The following is a 6047-nucleotide window of genomic DNA, read 5'->3' as shown; positions in this document are numbered from 1 at the left end:
AGATGAGTCATAAAATAAGTTCGTTATTTTTTGCCTATAATTCTAAAAACACCATAAAACTGAATATTCTCAAAAGAGGTTTTCAAAAGGGAAATATTCAAGAGGGTTAAATTGAAAGGAAAATAAAAGGACAAAGAGGAAAGGAAAGCAATTTGTGAAACTGAAAGTAATAAAATAATGGCAGGGAACAAGGTTTATTAAGAAGATTTAAAGGGGTATACCTGAGTAAAATTTTCAAAAAAATCGAAAAAAATTTTTTTTTTTTTTTTAAAGATTGGTGTCTTAAAAATATGCTCTTAAAAGATTTTTATAAAATTCAAAGTATTTCTCGAGTTATGAGAGTTTTAGGGAACGAGCGCAAAGTGCATTGAAATCGTACCTGATCAGTCGCCTTATACCGAACGCACAATAGAACCCTCGACCTTGTAGTTTTTTGTATACCTACATTTCTTCTCACAGGTGTGTGTATGTGTGTGTTTCAAAACTAGAAAGTTTGTTGGACAGCCATTAGTTGTTCGTAGCACGAGGCACGATATGCGTAAATATTTAGTTCTACGTGAAATAAGATGAATAGAAAAAGTATAAAATCTGATATTTGGATCCGAAATGGCAAATTATGTTGAAAACGAGGATCGGCGACGAGTTACTGCTGCTGAGATGCAAACGTGAGCGGCAACACACGAAGAAAGAACGTATTTCAGGAAGGATATAAATGCAATAAATGATGCTGCCGATGCTACAGACGATTCATTTTATGGTCCTGGAACAGATTCACTATGCTAAGCTGACAAATTCGATAGATTTCTATTAAAAAATCAATACTGAAACTTTAAACGTGTTTTTCTCAAAAGTTTTTCAACTGGCTCTATTTATAACTCAATTTTCGACCGATTGAGCTCATCTTTGAACAATAGCTTCACAAAACATATAATTTCAGTTAAGCGTAAGGATTTTTTTTTTAATTGTTAATTTTCAAAGGGCGAGATGTTTAAGAAGTTCAAAATGTAGTGAAAAAAAATTTTTTTTTTAACCATTGCCATATTTCGCGTAAAAAAAATTATTTAAAAAATCGCTATGCTTAACTGAAATTACACTCATATAGATTTGAAATTTTCAAGCAAATTTTATTTCAGATAATTCCAATTTGAGTTCTCTACAGAGCCGATGGACCATGTTTTGTGAACACAAAAATCTACAATGTTGAGCAACATCGTCATATATTTATATTTTGACATATAAAAATTCTTAAAATATCTTCAAAGTGTACCCAATTGATACATCAATTCATATTTCTTCTATAATTTATAGTTACTTTACAAAAAATTGATAAAGAAAGCCTTTTTTTAAAACCTTTACTTAGGTATACCTCCTTAAGAAAAAATATGTTGAAATGTTCTATGCATTAAAACGTGACAACGGTTACGTTGGACGTAACAGCGTGAGTGCGTGCGTGCGTGCGTTTGTACGAGTGCAGAACATGGCAACTTGTAATAATGAGAAAAGGTTCGACGACTGTCTTTTGACCAAGCTTTATTCAACGGTGTTACAAGCAAACTTACAGACTGGCGCACAGGAAGTGCATGACAGAGCATAACATAACACACTGCTACACCAATGCGATAAGCTTTCCTGAATAGATAACGTGGCAGAGGTACATGACGTCATCATGAAATTTATGTTTGTAAGTTACACGTAATCGGTTGTTCCATAATATTACGCTATTTTTTATTATCACGTGTTAATGGAATTAAATCGTAATTATAACTTATTTATTTAATTAATAATTAAATTAAATTTTTATATTTTTATTAGGAACAGTAGCTTAACGGACAAAACGCTTTATATTATATATACATACATATGTTACATATGTACATACATATGTTACACATATGACTGTTTTTTGAATGTAGACATTGTGAACAGCAGCCTAATGGACAAACCGCTTTACATGTATGTGTCACACGTACGATTGAAAAATACATGATAATTGATATGTCACATGTACGTTTGAAACATAACTGAAACGGTCCCTTTTCTGGACTCGGTCTCTAGATCTCGGTATCGGCTGCACCAATTTTATTCGGACTGGTTACAATCGAAAGATACCGATGACATTATGCAATAAAAGTGTTTTTAGATTTTTGATTGGGCTTTTAAATTCAGAATAATTTGAATCTAAAGTTTGAAGATGTAAAAACTCGAGATAAAGCTAGGGGTAGCGTCGTGAATTTGACAGCGACATAATGTATACACGATGACGTTCACGCATCAATCCAGCGATCATGTCAAGCAGTCACGCGATTATATTTTTATTTTATGCACTTGGCGTCGCGACGCTACCGCGTCGCTTGATCTTTTTGCACTTCGATCTTATTTAAAGAGAAAAAGTATTACGACAATAATTTATTACGACAGTAGTCTCTGAAGATAACTTTTGTATAATAACTTTTCGTTTACTTTTATTAGGAATTATTATATATTTACATTGAATAAAATGATATAATTTTCTGGTTTATATTTATATATATTGGAAGTACAATTTAATTCGGTCCGTTTTCCAAAATTGGATCGCCTCCAAAGACGAGTCATGTTTTCGAGGCAGAATTCGAAAACTGCCTGAGAGATGGGAAAAAGTAGTAGCCAGCGATGGACAATACTTTAATTAATCTGTTCATTCATTTTGTTTTGAAATAAATGCATTTTTGAACACCAAAAACGGACCGAACTAATTTGTACGCATAATATTTAATAATAAACAAATAAACAAACATAAATTAAAGGCTATAAAGAGTCAAACGCAGTTAACAATGCGAAAAAATTTTTATAATAATCTTACAAAATAACATTAAGATGCCCCGTCGAACGTTTCGGTCTGCAATTTAAACCATCTTCAGCGACGAAATAATAATAAATCAATACTCCTTTTACTCCGAGTTAGAATGCAAGTAATAGAATCAATTCTTGTTGAACGACAAAATGTTCCTGTGCACCAACTAGAGGTAAATACATCGAAGATAATGGATGTGGAGTTGTGTAATGAAATTCCGAAAAATCAGAAATATTTAATAATAAATATATTTTTCACATTATGTTTCTCGCGTAACAGCAAATTGCATAAATTTCATTATTTGAATTGAAATTTTTATTTGTGGACATGCATTAATTCTTTAATAAAAATAATAATTTAAACGTTGCCTCTACAGTTTGTCGCATTAATCTTTCTATATATTATAATGTGTTGCATTAATAATATTTAACACATTAATTTTACACATTTCGTTATTCATGCCGCACGATGCTTGAGCGATGTTTGATCTGCGGGCCGGGCTGTGAGGTGAGAGAGACAGCGGAATGCGGAGGCGATTAGAAAATCGGCCAAAAGTTGCATACACTTTATGTATGTTCACTTTGTACTGGCACCTTTAATTAATAATATATCAGTTACTTTTCATGGTAATATATTACTATTAGATATAAAGGTTTAAATGTTTGAGTATCCTTTTTTGTACATGGCTTGAATTTTTCATTTTTATTATACTCCTTCACAAAACCAATATTCTTACTCGCGTTGCTTGTATATTTTTTATTTACAATAGAAAATATACATTTTGTACTTATGTTATAAACGGTCTACTTAAGTCTTTGTGTCAAATTTTGTGTTAAATTTTTAGTACAAATTTCTTAGTCTTAAAATAACGCAATTTATTTGTAAGCAAGTTCTTATTGTTTTTCGATTCTTTAAATTAATTCTTATTGCAATGACAATTATATAATCTGACATATAGCAACGTGAAATATTTCAACGTACTAATCTTCGAGCGACGAAACGTGACATCATACTCGCGCAATAAAGTTGTAGTACGACATACGGGACAGCGCGACGCATCTATTAACAGTGTTTCGCGACAAACAACATTATTTTCGGCACGCAACATTACCCATTACACGCATCATAACAGCATCCTGACTCTATGCCGGTCCATTCCGCGGCGATCCGTGAAGCCTGTTAATCCACGCGGTGATCCGTACAAAAGCCCCGGTGTGTGCGCGATCCGCGAGATCGTGCCGCCCTTTTCCAACTCGCGTGAAAGCGAATGCATGGCAGGTGTGGGGAAATACGCGATTTGCACGTTGACGCGTTTATACACGAGCACCGACACGTACCACGATACAGCTCCTGGATGCGACGTTATTGCCAGAGTCGTCTCGTCAGACGGCGGAAAAAGGACCGACGTACATGCGAGGGCGTGACAAAAAATGCGCGCCGATGGGTGCCAGAAATATTATGCAGATAAAATATTCATGGTTATCGGAACTCGCGATCGAGACCAGCTTTATTTTTCGCGATGAATAGAAATGGTGCCGCCCTCACCGACCTGTGGGACACAAATTCTTCCTTTCTCCTCCTGACAATAAAAAAAAAAAGAAAAAGTGCCGCACGGGATTTGATATGCCGTCATCGACTGTACGCCGAAATAATTATTTGAATATGTTTATTGTCCGTTTTTGCGGTTAAAGAATGTAAATAACCGATCTGTTGTCAGTTATCCAAGGTTATGCTTATGATTAATTTTTCAGGTACTATAATAGAAGAATAAAGCATTTTACATTTTCAAAATAAACCAATTTACAATATTTAAAATGTATTATCATTTTTTAATATTAATAAGAAGCAGAACTTTTAAAATGCGTTTTGTCCAAAATTTGTAATTTTCAGAAAACAATCAGGAAGATAGCCACAAGAAAATTGCGTGCTTTACAGAAAATAACAATTTGCTAATCAGTAAGATGTAAAGGTTCAATAAAATTGCTAAACAGTTGCTAAAAATGTTAAACAAATACATTTTGTTTGTCTCTCTTTAGTTAAAGAACATTATACACTTTAAATATTAAGTTTTTTTTAGTACATAAATTGATGGTGTAGAAATGCTTTCAGGGCATCGTAGAGTAGCTTAAAATATGAATCTCTCAACATTGAATACTATGCCATTTTTAACTAAAAAAATTAAATTTTGAACAAAATACAAATCTGTTCCTCATATTTTTATGATAAAAGATACAATTATGTGATAGCATCACCTAGGAATATCTAGTCAATAAGATTTAACAATAAAATTCTTATCTATTCGTGTACTATACAGTGATTTCGATAAGAAGCAATTTCAAATTCTCCATTTACCATCGTAGTTTGTAGAAACGTAACGTCATTATTCGACACGAATACTACGAGGCTCACATTACAACTCCTGAACTAGTTTAGTATAATATCTGTAAGAGGTTGCAACTTGCTGTACGGTGCAAGGAAACGATATCTGATTCTTTGTATCTAATAAAGTTCAACGATCGTTTTTGAGTAATCATTTTAGGTATACTAAAGAATACTTTTTTTAGTAATCTTGTTTTTCTGTTATCGTAAATTATATTTTGAGAAATAATAACTTTTATACTAATATCGCGTGTTTATCTCATAATAAGAAATTTTTAGATTAATTCAACAAGTGAGAAAATACATTAAACAAGTTTCGAAAGCTAAAATATGTATAACAAATCGTGATAAGAAACAGTTGAATAAACAATTATTTCAATTCGCATCAAAATTAAGTTATAATCAATTTAGCAATTTTTTCACGCAAAATGTGAGGGTCTGTAAATAATTTGTGGAACTTTTAATAACCGGATTTAATTGCCATTTTTGTGCGTGGCCCAAGCCTACAGTCGAAATGACTGCTGAGATTTGATTAAATTCCTAATTTGCGTGGGTGAAATTAACTCAGTCAGTCGCAGATAAGTTTGAGGAATTAATTATCAAGGGCTCGAAACTCGTTAAAGAACTATTGAAATTTTCATTAGAGTACAACTTCTATATTTTATGGTAAAATAATTCTTCCAGTATTTGAAATTAAATGATACTTCATACTACAAGTTAAATACGCCGAAATAAAAACAAGGATACGCAATTCCGGTGCAGAGAGGAGAAAAGAGATATAGCATTTGTAATCTGAAACAACTTACATTAAACATTTTTATTGCTCAGCTGTTTATGG

This window comes from Cyphomyrmex costatus, unplaced genomic scaffold (assembly GCF_001594065.2).
Source record: "Cyphomyrmex costatus isolate MS0001 unplaced genomic scaffold, Ccosl1.0 scaffold415, whole genome shotgun sequence".
In the NCBI taxonomy this organism is placed as follows: domain Eukaryota; kingdom Metazoa; phylum Arthropoda; class Insecta; order Hymenoptera; family Formicidae; genus Cyphomyrmex; species Cyphomyrmex costatus.
The sequence above is the reverse complement of the archived record's forward strand: the minus strand, read 5'-3'. Positions refer to the sequence as shown.